This window comes from Bos taurus, chromosome 3, assembly GCF_002263795.3.
Source record: "Bos taurus isolate L1 Dominette 01449 registration number 42190680 breed Hereford chromosome 3, ARS-UCD2.0, whole genome shotgun sequence".
NCBI lineage: Eukaryota > Metazoa > Chordata > Mammalia > Artiodactyla > Bovidae > Bos > Bos taurus.
Genome location: NC_037330.1, coordinates 117,771,896 through 117,786,672, shown reverse-complemented (window position 1 = coordinate 117,786,672; position 14,777 = coordinate 117,771,896). Strand labels below are relative to the sequence as shown.

Sequence of the window (14,777 nt, the reverse complement as noted above, 5' to 3'; positions counted from 1 at the left end):
TTTTGGTATTGACCATCTGGGGATGTCCACATGTAGAGTCATTGCTTTTTGTTGGAAAAGGGTGTTTGCTATGACCACTGTGTTCTCTTGACAAAACTCTGTTAGCCTTTGCCCTGCTTCATTTTGTATTCCTAGGCCAAATTTCCTGTAACTCCAGGTATCTCTTGACTTCTACTTTTGCATTCCAGTCACCTATGATGAAAAAGACATCTTTTTTGGTGTTAGTTCTAGAAGGTCTTGTAGGTCTTCATAGAACCAGTTGACTTCAACTACTTCAGTATCAGTGGTTGGGGCATAGACTTGGGTTACTGTGGTGTTGAATGGTTTGCCCTGGAAATGAACCGAAATCATTCTTTTGTTTTTGAGATTGCACCCAAGAACTGCATTTTGGACTCTTGTTGACTATGAGGGCTATTCCATTTCTTCTAAGGGATTCTTGCCCGTGCTAGTAAATGTAATAGTCATCTGAATTAAATTTGCCCATTTCCATCCATTTTAGTTCACTGATTCCTAAGATGTCGATGTTTACTCTTGCCATCTCTTACTTCTTGGATCAATTCTGCTAATTTATACATCCCTCAAAAGCATCCATTTCATATAAATGGATGCTTTTGAGGGATGTAGATAGAGTTCATGGCAGGAACAGTAGCATTCGTAAACGTTCAACCTGCTCCCCACGCTGCCCCACACCGGTGCAGGGTCCCATGATTGGCTCTGACCAACAGGCTTTGAGCAGGTGTGGCACATGGCGCTTCTGGGCCAAAATATAGATTTACCTTGATTCATGGACCTAACGTTCCAGGTTCCTATGCAACATTGTTTTTTACAGCATCAGACTTTACTTTCACCACCAGACACACCCACAAATGAGTGTCGTTTCTGCTTTGGCCCAGCTACTTCATTCTTTCTGGAACTATTAGTAACTGCCCTCTGCTCTTCCCCAGTAGCATACTGGACACCTTCCAACCTGGGGGGCTCGGCTTCCGGCGTCATTTCTTTTTGCCTTTTCATATGATTTATGGGGTTCTCGCAGCAAGAATACTGGAGTGGTTTGCCATTCCCTCCTCCAGTGGACCGTGTTTTGTCAGAGCTCTTCACTATGACCCATCCATCTTAGATGCCCCTGCATGGCATGGCTCATAGCTTCATTGAGTTATGCCAGCCTCTTTGCCAAGACAAGGGTGTGCTCCATTAAGGGGAATTGATTGTTATAATAACAATAAATATAAATGCAACAAATTCAGTGTTCCCATTTCCATTTGCTGTGCAGTAAATCATACCAAAACTTGGGAGAGTAAAGTCATTTTGTTTTGTTCACAATTCTGCAGGTCAGGAATCAGCGCAGACACAGTGAAGAAAACACATCCTTGCTGTACAACATCCACAGCCTTGCCACTATGCCTCAGATAGCAGGAGAGGGCAGGGGTGGCTCAACCAGAGCGTCTCCTGGGGTTGGAACTATAAAAATGACTTCTTTTGCCACCTACTTGGAACCTAGGATGGGATGGCTGGAGCAGCTGAGTACTTGTTATGGACTCAGTGTCTGTGTCCCCCTTCATATCTTGAAGCCCTAGCCCTCTGTATGGCTGTACTTGGAGATGGGACCTCTACGGAAGTAGCTAAAGTTAACTAAGGTCATAAGGGTGATGCCCTGATTGGATAGAATTCACTTCCTTCTCTGCCATGTGAGGACAGTGAGAACAGGGTCATCTACAAGCCAGAAAGAGAGCTCTCGCCAGAAACCGACCATGCTGACACCCTGATCGCAGATGTCCAGGCTCTAGAACTAGTTTCCCTAGGAAGAAAACAAATTGCTATTGTCTGAGCTCCCCAGTACTGTGCAGTGTTTTGTAATGGCAGCCTGAACAAACTAACACAGGGATGGTCAGCACTTCCCCAGGTAGCTCCTCCACACGGCTAGCTGAGCATCCTCACAGTATGGCAGTCTCAGAGCAGCTGGATTTCTTATCTAGTGGCTATCTGCCCTGACCCTCTCCCAAGCAAGCATTCCAAGATTCCAAAGCAAATGCTGCAAAGTTGCTTCCAACCTGGCCTTATGGCCTTAAGTCATGTAGCCTCATTTCTCCTGTATCTTGTTGGCCAAAACAGTCATAGAGCCTGTCCAGACTGAGGGGGAGGGGAGCCAGAGATCTCACCTCTTGATAAGAGAAATCTCAAAAAATGTATGGGCATCTTTAATCCACCATACTAATCTTTTAAAGGAAAAAAAGTCACTCCGAAATCAGGAAAGGCTGCAACTTCATGCTGCATAGAGTAAAGAAAATGCAGTGAAGGAAATAAACACATAACCAATTGGTCAATGAAGAAATCACAAGGGAAATTATAAATACTTGATATGAATGAAAACAACGTCACAACCTATGGAAACCTTTAGGTTGCAGCCAAAGCAGTGCCCAGAGGGAAATGTATAGCTGTAAATGCCTATGTTACAAAGAAAGATCTCTGGTGGCGAGCAGAGGAACAGGGTAGGAGATGGGAAAACGGGTGGAGAAGGTCAGAAAGTACAAACTCCCAGTTATAACAGGTCCTGGGGATGTAATGTACAGCACGGAAATAATAGCTAATAGTACTGTATTGTACATTTGAAAGTTGCTAAGAGTAAATCGTAAAAGCCCTCACCACAAAGGGAAAAAATTAAATTTTATGGTGATAAATGTTAATGAAACTTATTGTTGTAACCATTTTACAACATAAATATATATCAACTCATAGTGTTGTACACCCAAAACAAATACAGCATTACATGTCAGTTATACCTTAATTTAAAAAAAAAGAGAGAAGAAAAACCTCACATCAATAACCTTCCACCTTAAGATACAAATTAGATCTAAAGCAAGCAAAAGCGAAGAAATAATGAGATTAGAAGTTAGTGAAATGGAGAATAGAAAAACGATAGAGAAAAATCAGTGAAATCAAAAGCTGGTTCTTTGAAAATATTAGCAATATTGACAAACGTTTAGATAGATTAACTTTTTAAAAATAAGAGAGAAGGAGAAAGAAGGCTCAGATTGCTAGACTCAGAAATGAAAGAAGAATACAGTACTATGTATAAAATAGATAACTAATGAAAACCTACAGTGCACCTCAGGGAACTTAAATGGGAAGAAAATCTTAAAAGGAGGGAATATACATATACATGTGACTGGTTCACTTTGCCGTACAGCAAAAAGCTAACACAACATTGTAAAGCAACTATATTCCAATAAAACTTTATTTTTTTTAAATGAAGGAGGAGACATTACTATTGACCTTGCAGAAATAAAATGTATATAAGAACTACTGTATGCCAGGAACTACGGTGTATATATATACATATATAAATTATGTGCCAATCAATTATATAACTTAGGTGAAGTAGACGTATTCCTGCTGCTGCCGCTAAGTCGCTTCAGTTGTGTCCGACTCTGTGTGACCCCATGGACTGCAGCCCATAAGGCTGCCCCGTCCCTGGGATTCTCCAGGCAAGAACACTGGAGTGGGTTGCCATTTCCTTCTCCAATGCATGAAAGTGAAAAGTGAAAGTGAAGTCGCTCAGTTGTGTCTGACTGTTAGCGACCCCATAGACTGCAGCCCACCAGGCTCCTCCATCCATGGGGTTTTCCAGGCAAGAGGACTGGAGTGGGCACCATGGCCTTCTCCAGACATATTCCCAGAAAGACACAAACTACTAAAACTGACTCAAATAGAAAAACAATCCAAGTAGATCTCTAGCAAGTGAAGAAATCAAAGTGTAACCAAAGAACTGTCCACAAAGACAAGCCCAGGCTCAGATGGCTTCTACCAAACATTAAAAGAAGAACTAATACCAATTCTTCAAAAACTATTTCGAAAAATAGAAGAGGAGAGAATACTTACTCATTCTACAAGGCCATTGTTTTCCTGATACCAAAGTTGAAAGCTATCACAAGTAAAGAAAACCACTGACCAATATCTCATATGAATACATACATAAAAATCATCAATAAAATAATACCAAACCAAATATAGAAATATATAAAGGAATTATACACTACGACAAAATGGGATTTGTCCCAGGAATTCAAGGCTGGTTCAACATCTCAAAATTAATTACTATAATACATCATATCAATAGTATAAAAAGCAAGAATCACATGATCATCACCAGACACAGAAAAAACATTTGACAAAATCCAACATCCTTTCGTAAAAAGAACACTCAGCAAATGAGGAACAAAGAGAGCTTCTCCAACCTTAGGCATCTACAAAAAGCCCACAGCTAAATTTATACTTGATGGTTAAAGACTGAATGGTTTTCCCCTAAAATCAGGAACAGCTGCTCTTACTTGTCTTCAATACTTTGTAGTAGAGGTTCCAGCCATGGCCAACTGGATGGATTAAAGGTGGCCACAAATTCTCCCTTTGGCATGCCTTATATCACACCATCTGTATACAGAGATAGTTTTACTTCTTCCTCTCCAATCTGGATACTTTCTATCTGTTTATGTCCTGGGTGGCTGTCAACCTGGGCTAGTTTTTGCTCTTGGAGGCTACCCACATTTCTCATTATATTTTTCATGTGACCCAACTATTACACTTTGGGTTTTCTAACTTCTCTTTGGAAAAGTGCAAGACCTGCCAGGAAAGAGGGATGCTGCCCTCAGCGATGCTGCCTGCAGAGGTTCGGGTGGAACGGGGGTGAGTCCCTCCTCGTCTGCTGCTGATCACTGGCGCTCCTGGGTGTGGCTGAGTCCTCCCAGTCTCGTGTCGCCTTCTCTGCGAGCCCACGTCTCCCCCATTCTGTGTCTTTCAAGGACTCTTGTCACTGGATTAAGGCTGCCCAGATAATCCAGTACCATGTCCTCTGAAGACCCTCAACTGAACTACACTCAGAAGAGACGCTTTTCCAGAGTTATGCTGTCCTGTTCCAGGCATTAGGGTGGTACCTGCAGAGGCCCTCTGCGCAGAACACAGCATGGTGTGCACAGCAGTGGAACCTGAGCCGGAGACAGGGTGAAGTCCCACAGACCACAGCTCGCTCACGGCTACCCAAAGCAGCTGCCCTGACACCACGTAGAGTGTGGCCACCAACCCAGACAAGGAGACCTTCTCCAAGACGGTGCCGAGGATGTCCTGGTGGAGCTCGGGAGTCCAGCTGCCCCTCCCTCACTAGCCTGTGCCCAGCATTGCCGGAAAACCACAGAAGCTGACCCCAGAGCTGGCCAAGGTGTCCTCCAAATCCAGAGGCACCCGGGGGCAGGGGCCTATTGTGCTCTAGCGGGGCCATCGGTGCTACCCTCACAGGGCCCGGGCAAGAGCACCCTCTGCCCACCCAAGCCACCCCAGCTCCAGGTGGAGAGTGCCCACCCAGCCTCACTAACATCCGTGCCACTGGAGGTCTTTCTCCAGATGAAGAGAACCTGGTCTCCGGCCACACCCCACCTGACCTACAGCATCTCCCCACCAGGGTCTCCTGTTCCTGAAACAAGAGCCGCACTGAGCCAAACCTCACACCTGCCCCTGGAGCGGGGGTCCTGCTCACTTTCTGGGAGAGCCGGCGATGAATGTCACCGAATGTCCCTGCTCACTGCCAGGGCCCTTGAGGGAATTAGGACGAGTGTGGAGCTGACCCCTCGTGGGTCTCCTACCCCAGGGCAGGGTCAGCTCGATCCCTTCAGGTGCTGCCACTTCCGAGGGTAGCCGGTAGCCTTCCCTCCTCCTGGGTCTGGCTGAGCCTCACGCTGCCCGGGAGGCCCTCATATGGCTGCTGCAGAGTCAACACCAGAAAAGAAACAGCTCTGAGCTCCACCTCACTCTTCAAGCTGAGAAACGAGTCCCGAGAGTCTTGGGGTCCAGAGGCTCAGTGGTGAGACCTGTGTGGACGGGGCCTGTGGGGCTCGGGTGTTGGCGCGTCCCCAGAACGTGGAGTCACCTCTCGTCCCTGCCGTCATGTCTGGACGTTAACTCTGACTCTTTTCACGCACCAGCCCCAACAAGCCCTGGAGAGAGTTTCTTAATGAACTATGAGTGCTAACACCCAGTGCAATAAATAAGACGCGATCACGCTGCACACAGGGGAGAGAAATAGGTGCTCCAGGGTCATAAAAATGTAGCTTTCCCACAAAACCTCAGTATTAGACATAAATACAGAACAAAAGTGCACCCGGGGTTGCCAAGGCTGCTCAGTTCATTTGCATAAGTGCACACAGCACAAAAACACAGACTCACCTTTTAAAATCAGTCTTCTCTGTCGTGCATGTGAAAGCTATAGTTTGCAGGGGTTTTTTTAATACTCTACCAACGATATGGTATCCAAACAGTGAGAAGAGACGCTTAATTTTTTTTTAAGTATCTAGAGTTTCCACTGAAAAAAGTTAAGAAAACACACAAAGAAGGCAGTGAAGTGGGGGCAGCTTCTGGGGTCCTCTGAGCTGACCCCTATGCAGAACGACCAGGGGTAGACAGACACAGCCCTCTGCCCTCCGGGGGATCCTCTCTAATCTGTCAGGTGGGCACTGCCACACCCCCACCCTCCCAGCAAGTGACACTCTAGGCAGCATAGTGCAAACACACTCAGCTAGAATTAACAAAGAAAGGAGTCCGCGGTCAGAGGCAGAGAGCAGGGGTCCAGGGCCCAGCTCTGCCCACTCAGCAGCTGGGGGACCTGAAGTCCAGCCTAGGCCCCCTTCTTCTTATGTAAACACTGGGGGCCGAGGCCCCACCTTCTGGGGAGGCTGCATGAAGTGAAGGCAGAGCCTGGCCCCGTACGGCAGCCGGTACAGGACGGATCGCCGCCATCGCTGTCGTCCGGTGGACACACAGCAGGGGACGCACGCCCGCAGTCGGTACAGGACGGGTCGCCGCCATCGCTGTTGTCAGTGGACACGCCAGGGGACGCACGCCCGTCAGAAGAGGCAGGGAAGAGCTCCCATCAAAGATGTCATGACAAGAAAGGACAGAGGCGCGTCATCCACCCGCTCCGGAGGCCCAGCATGGAGCGCAGAGAGTGTGTTTTGATGGCATAAATCCACAAAGGCGGAGAGAACCAGCAGAGGCAACAGCAACAAGGGATGGACAAGCAGGACCAGCGTGGCAGATCCAGGAACCGAGTCTGCCAAGTCTCCCGGGAGCCGGGAGCTGGCTTGGCCAAGAAGCAAACCATCCACCCCATGGACGCCTAGAGGGTGCAGCTGCAGGTGTAACGAGGGAGGGAGCCTTCTCCAAGAAGACGAAACTGAGAAACAGAGAGTTTGAGACTGTGCTAAGTGGTAAAATACATTACAAAAAAAAAAAAAAAAAAGCAATCATTAACCCAAAAGAAAACGAGAGGAATTAAACTTACTGCTCTTCGTGGCTTAGCGTGAATAGTAAACATGGGCTACTCATCTTGGTCAAATGATGCCAACCATATCAGAAAGGGGGAGGAACCAGAGGTGTGCACATGCGTGCGCATGTGTGTAAGTGTGCGTGTCCATGTGTGTATACGTGTGTAAGTGTGTATGTGTCTGAGTGCATCTGTGTGCATCTGTGTGTAAGTGTGTGGGTCTATGTGTGTGCTCATGTGTGTGTCTGTGTCTGGGTGTGTGTGTCTGTCCATGTGTGTGTGTGTGTGAGAGTGTGTATGTGTCCATCTGTGTTTCTGTGGTGGGGGGGACAGGATGTAAGTGAAAGCCCAAAAGAGCCAGTATCCTACATGAGAGAGTCGGCAAATTTGAAAAATCAGGAAGTACCCACATAAACATGTTACTAGTGACATCCGGGTCAACACCAGCAGAACTGGCCGCAGGAGTGAGGAACTGCAGGAGAGGACCTGTGAAGGGCTGCATCGACTCTAAATTCTCTGCACCTGTAACTGACGGACAGAACGACTAAACATTTATAGAAATAAGGTTTTTTTAACCTAGGAAAATACCAAGCTCAAGCCAAAGTAGAGATGGAGAATCTTCAGCTGAAGTCCGGGAGACGGGGGTGGGTTGTGAGGGTAAGACATCAGTTCAAGTCTTTGTCTCACACACACGTGCCGAAGCCACGTTAATCCTGAATGGACCTCGATTCCAGGTGAAAACAGTCCGTGCGCTCCATACAGACAGCTTCAAGCCAGGTCCCCTCCCCGCTGGCCCTCTTTAACTAACCTGCCTCCCCTACATTCCAGGAGCACCTGCATTAATCTATTGCCGCTGAACAAAGTACCTCACATTTAGAGGCTCTGAATAACACAAACTGACTATCTTACAGTCTGGAGCTCAGAAATGCAAAATCAGACTCAATGGGCTAAAATCAAAGTATCGCCGGGGCTGCATGCCTCCATCAAGAACCATCTCCTTGTCTTTCCCCTTCCACAGGCCCCTGCATCCCAGATAAAGCAGGACACTCCCCATCCCAAGATCCTGAACCTAGTCGTGCTGCAAAGACCCTCTTGCCACGGAAGGTCACCTTCATGGGATCCGAGGGTTAGGCTGGGGATATCCCTGGGGGCCGTTACTCAGCTAACCACAGTCTGGTGGCTGCAGATGTGACAACCTAAGTGAGAGGCAGGTGGTGCTGGTGGTAAAGAACCCATCTGCCAATGCAGGAGACATAGGAGATGCGGGTTCAATCCCTGGGTCAGGACAATCCCTGGAGGAGGGCATGGCAGCCCACTCCAGTGCTCTTGCCTGGAGAGTCCCATGGACACAGGAGCCTGGCAGACTACAGTCCACAGGGTCACACAGAGTCAGACAACTCTGAAACGACTTGGCACATGCAGAAATGGGAGGCCAGGTAGGCGGGAGGAAGGGGTCATGAGCCTCTAGAGGCTGGAAAAGGCAAGAAGGCAAGTCTTCCCCTCAGGGCCCCAGGAAGCATTCACTCTGAACTCCCCACCTCCAGAACTGTATGGAGAATAAATCTGTGTTATTTTAAGCCTGCGACATTTGTGGTCATTTGTACATTGTGTCCAGGTCTTAATTTATCACGGAGAACAAATGATGACATGGAGAGGCTTAGGCCATTGGAAGAAGGGTTTTAACCATCCCAGTCCCCCCGGAGATGGGGGCACAGTGCCTGCCAAGCTCGGGGGTTGAAAAGCAGACCAACAGAGTCACTGATAACCATGGTGGCAGGAGGAGTCTGGGGGGGACGTCCCCACCAGGTCAGTGGTCAGGGATCTGCAGGGAAGATGGAAATCACATGAGTCTGGACCTGGTTCCAGGAAAGGGTGGGAGAACCCAATGCTCAAGAGCCAATACAGAATGGGCTGTGATCAATCCATAATCAGTACGGTTTTTCCAGGGGCCCAGGACACGAATGCACCTCTCCTGGAAGCAGCCTTTCTGCGATGGACATGGACTTGGAGGAGAGGCTGAGGACAGAGAAGAGACAGGAGAGACTGGACGGGACCAGTGCCCATGGGGACCCTGAGACCAGAAGCTACCCAGCCCGCGGGCACTGCGTGCGGGGTCACACGTCCAGTCCTGTCTCCAGTGGGGCGTCCATGCCTCGTGGACAGCTGGCAGAGTGCTGAGGACTGGGTCCGCCCAGCTCAGACAGGATGCCAGCACACACAGGAGGCCACAGGCGAAAGGCCAACCTGCTGGGCTGAAGGTGGACCATGGGCCACGCCTGAGTGACAGGAGCCCCTCTGCAGCCAGAAGCGCCTCTGGAAAAACCCAACCCGACAGGACCGGCTCTAGAAAGGCCGCCGGGGGTCAGCCCGCTCCCTGCGGAGAGCAGGGGAGGGGAGGGTCCCGGGACCCTTCCAAGATTTTCACAGCATCTCAGCAGCGCGCCCAGAGCTCAGTCCATGACCGGCTGCCCCCGGAGAAAGAATTACGACTTGTGAGTTTGGAAAGTGAGAAGTCGCCCGGGGTCCCCCCGCCCGAGACATGTGGGGTGGGAAGTTCAGGATGCATTTCAACTGCAGAGACCCAGGTGATTTAGAAGGTAAAACATTGGCGATTGTGTCAGATTTCCACACCTTCCCCCTGCAGGTCCGGCGCCCCGCTCCCCACACCGTTGGCCCCGGGGCCCCCTGACGACAGCCAGCTTGGGGGCTCCCGTCTGCAGGTTAGAGCCCCCCGCAGCCCCCCACCCCCGGCTCCCTCACCCCCACCGTCCTCGGACGCGATCCCGGCTGGGCCACCCGGGGTGCCTGCGGTCTGGCTGAGCTGGCGGGCCCGAAGCACACACTGGCCCATTGTACACAAGCCCAGACTGGCCACAGGCCAGACCCGGCCCGCGGCAGCACGGCTTTTAAATCCCACCATTTATGTATTTGGTTTGGTAGCTTTAGGTCGATGATGTACTTAATTTCACCTCGATATTGAGTTTGAATGAACTGAAAGGAAAACACAAATATATAAAACAATGGCTGGCCGGCTCCAGGCGGGGGACAGGTGTTTCCTATCTGGATATCCCTCTGTATTTGCTCCATCCGCTTCCCCTGGGAGCGGGGTGGGCCCCGAAGCAGTTTCTTTTAAACAGTTTTGTAATGAACGTGTAGTCGGGGCCCAGCTGGGCGCCCCTGGGGCAGCCCTCTCTTGGGCCTTTTAAACACAGCAGTTACAGGAGGGCTCACCTGTCACATAAGTTGTCTGAACCCAGGGCTAACGATCTGCGACAGCATTGGCGAGGGAACTGTCTACAGATGAGGTGAGACACCCCAAACCTCTCCCTGCCTTCCTCCCGTAACCCCAGCTACACTTGTCCTAAAGGGGGGTTTTTTAAAAGAAGTTTCGAAAGGACAGAAGAGCAGAGTAACACGATTAGCCGGTAAGCCCACACGTTTTAGAGAAATCGCTTTTGCTCTGGTTTGTCAGGAAAGAACGGGGCCTGTCCTCAGGCCGGTGACGGCCGTTTGCCTCAGGGGGGCCTGGGCAGTCCTCCCCGCCGCCCCAGGCCCCAGGCCTGAGCCCGCGCCAACCTTCTGGTGCGCCGGGCACCATTCCTACGGTCAGAGTCCTTCTGGGCCTTGTCCCTCCTCAGCCACCGGGGCAGCGCCCTGGGGGTGTGACCACGAAGTCCCAGGGCACCCCGCGCTTGGGAGGGGGCCCCGCCCATGGCGGTCAGCGCTCCGCTATCTCGGTCCTGACACTTCACCACTCCCCCTGGGACTCTGCTTGGTGGATGAAGTCCAGTGGGACAAATGAGTTCACGGCCCCCCAGCCCAGCGACTGCCGGGAGGGCCCGGGGCAGGTGCCAAGTCGCAGGGTGGGCCCGGGGCTCCTGTGAGGGTCTGCACTTGCAATAAAAGCACACGGTGACAGGTCAAGAGAGAAACCACAGGAAAAGCTTTTTTTCTGTTTTCCTACTTCTTGAACAAGGGACCCTGTGTTTTCACCTGGCACTGAGGCCTGCAGATTATACAGCTGGCCAAGCTCAGTGACCTGGGGTCCACTCTGGATGTAGAGAAAACACACCTCTGTCAGGGGCACGGGCATTGGGTCCAGAAAACGCCCTGCTGCCGACCAGCATGTTGAAAAAGGAGGCCACAGAGCGGGGAGGAACCAAGCCAAGGACATCAAGGCAAAGGTGAAACCAAGTTCCCCAGAAACCAAATTTCCCTTGCCAGGTTTATGAACCTCTCTATCCAAAACTTTATTCTCTTTCTTATCCTAACCCCATCCCCCTCAAGACTGAGGAGAATCAGAGAAAAGTGGGGATTGAAACAAAGCAGGACACTGCAGGGCCTTCCCAAGCACAAAAACACCTCTGTGTCCCACGTTTCTTGTTTGCAGAAAAAGGCTGTAATCCCAAAGGTCTTCCCTGAGTTCCAAATAGCAGACTCAAGCAGTTACTAATTAGCGAAGTGAGGGAGTGGGGAAACAGAAAAAGCAGTTAAGCAAGAAAAGTAATGACAGCTTAAACAACAATCGAGTTGTAGGTCCTCCTCATAGAATGTGTATAACAATCTGATGTGTATCTTTGAGTTGTTCTGCAGGAACTGGGACCCCCGCCCAGGTGGGGGATGGTGACCACATACTCACCACAAGCATGCAGACCCCAGACTGGCTGGAACCAGAAGACTGTTGGTCAAAAATCCCAAAACACCACTCTGTTAGCTCACCACCAACCAATCAGAAGAAGGGCGCGTGAGCTGCAACCCTCGTCCCAAATGTTGCCTTTAAAACCCCTTCCCTGAAAATCAGTGAGGGGTTGGGGCTTTCAAGCATGAGCTGTCCATTCTCCTTGCTTGTTGCCCTGCAAATAAACGCTGTGCTTTTCTTCACACACCACAGTGTCAGTAAGTTGGCTTTGCTACATGGCGAGCAAGGTTGGTTCAGTAACAGAGGGTACCAGGCCCAGGGACAAAGGTCTGAAGTGGCCTTGACAGCCCATGGGCTGTGTGAGAACAAGCAACGGGCTCCTGCGTCACTGCAGCTTGCACATCTCCCTGGAGAGCATCCAGCACCACGGGGACCCCAGGCTCTCAGGGCCTGGGGACAAGTGCCAGCATCTGGACACACATGGGCTGGACACAGGCCCCACAGGACACAGTTACATGAGTGTGCATGCCACAAAAGCCTGGGAGAAAACACATAAAACTCTTCACAGTGTTTCTCAGCAAGGTGGGTAACTGGGTTTATACTTCCTTCTTCATATATTCTATGTTTACCAAATTTTCTACAATGAACTGTCATGGCAAATACAGTCAGAAAAATTACAGCATGTGTGTACGTGTGTATGTGCAGCTGGGTTGCACACACACTATACGGACATGTGGAGAAGGCTATGGCACCCCACTCCAGTACTCTTGCCTGGAAAATCCCATGGTCGGAGGAGCCTGGTAGGCTGCAGTCCATGGGGTCGCTAACAGTCGGACGCGACTGAGCGACTTCACTTTCACTTTTCACTTTCATGCATTGGAGAAGGAAATGGCAACCCACTCCAGTGTTCTTGCCTGGAGAGTCCCAGGGACGGGGGAGCCTGGTGGGCTGCTGTCTATGGGGTCGCACAGAGTTGGACACGACTGAAGTGACTTAGCAGCATATAGACATGAACATACTGTTAAGGTTAACGTCACGCTCTCCTATCAGTCCACACCATCACCTGAGTGTTTTCTCAGACACACGTGTGTGTGTGTATTGTTCAGCCGCTCAGTCGTGTCCAACTCTTTGCAACCCCATGGACACTAGCCTGCCAGGATCCTCTGTCCATGGGATTTCCCAAGGAAGAATACTGGAGTGGGTTGCCATTTCCTCCTCCAGGGGATCTTCCCAGCCCAGGGATGGAACCCTTGTCTCCTGCACTGGCAGGCAGATTCTTTACACTGAGCCCCCAGAGCAGTGTTTCATATTATGGTTAAGGAGTTTGGTCACCTGTTCTTGTTTTCAGGCAGCGGTTGATAAACACCCTCGGTGTAAGGAGCGGTGAAACACAGAATCCACGCATATTTCTGGGAACGCGACCAGCTCCTTGTCAGTAGCCCCAGCACAGGACGTGGGTGTGCGAGTACTGGCACACGGGGGCATACACGAACGCTCATGGCACACACAGCCCACACCCAATCCACACTCCGGTTTCTCACAAAGCCCAGACTGGGCTGTCTGTCACGGCCAGCAATAGGTAAGTAAATAAAGGAATGTCATTACTTTATTTCTCCTAATAAATCCCCAGGAGATTCTTGCCCTCCCTATAACTGCCTGCTTTATTCGCGAGAATCTTCACCGTGTATCTTCGTCTGACCTCCAGTCACTCCAGCTTAACAGACAACCTGGGGCTGGGAGTCATGCGCAACCCTTGCCCCCCACAGCACTGAGCGGACAGAAAAGGAGCCACAGAAGTGGCTGGGCCAGTGAACCAGCGGACCACCGGCTGTCCTGATGGCTGACAGGGTTCACTCCTGCGCAGCAGAGCCGCGGCCTGCGGGCCGTCCACTGAGGGCGCCCCTGAAGCCGCATCTGTCCGCAGTTTCGGTGACATGTCCAACGGACACACGGTGTTGTCCAGGGTGGGCTGGGGAGGGGCTCGTGGCAGTCCGGGGCTTCAGGCTTGCTGGTTTATATAGCCCTTCCCCCTAATTTTAAACGTAAGGAAACTGAGGCTTGTATGAAGAGTGAGGTCCTCCAGGTGACCCCAGACCAATCTGAGTCAGGAGAGAGCATCACCAAAACCTGGGTCACCAGAACCACCTCCAGGGAGGCCCCCCTGCAGCAGAGAAGGGGGTCTCAGCTGGAGGGGGCACCCCATCCCACCCACCCCCACCCCCAGCCTGAGATGGCCAAGTGCAGAAGAGGTGAACTGATTTTGTTTGCCCTCAGCCGTTCCACTGGCCAGTTGTAACCGTGTCACCTGGGGCTGAGTTTTACAGGGAAAAAAATGATCAAAGGCTCATTCAATACCCTTAGGCTGCCAGCTTTCTTCAGGGTATTTTCCATTCTCTTAGCCCCCAAAATCACTTAAAATGAAAAAAAAAACTATATGAGATCAATATAAAGATATTTTTAAAAGCTTATTTTGCTCTGTCTAGGAGCCCAATAAATGCATGTATCTGTTAAATAAATACAGCCCCGGAACGTTTCATTAAGCAGCAGAGTCCTTTAAATTCCTGGTCGGGCCCAGCCCTGTGAAAGGAACTGAATTGAAGAGCCCCAAGAACATCCCCTCAGCGGGGGCTGCCCCACCGCCCATCACAGGGTCCTTTGTGGGGCTGAATATGTGTTGGCTTGGGGCAGAGAAAATGCATTTGCCAAAAGGGTTATTATTACCTTAGCAGTCATTCATTTAAGTGGTTTCCCGGGAGTGGTGTTTTATTAGGATTTCTCAGCTCTCAGCTTGGTTCTTTCCCTGCTGTGGGCAGGGCCACATTCCTGAGATACTGG

The 14,777-nt window shown here is 50.3% G+C and overlaps 1 long non-coding RNA gene across 1 annotated transcript; it reads left to right on the top strand.

Annotated features, from left to right (window-relative positions):
• Positions 1-8,974: 8,974 nt before the first annotated feature.
• Positions 8,975-14,541, top strand: LOC107132358 (uncharacterized). Its single transcript, XR_009494043.1, has 3 exons — positions 8,975-9,795; positions 9,948-13,521; positions 13,709-14,541. It is a non-coding gene; the product is annotated as an uncharacterized lncRNA (long non-coding RNA).
• The last annotated feature ends 236 nt before the right edge of the window (positions 14,542-14,777 follow it).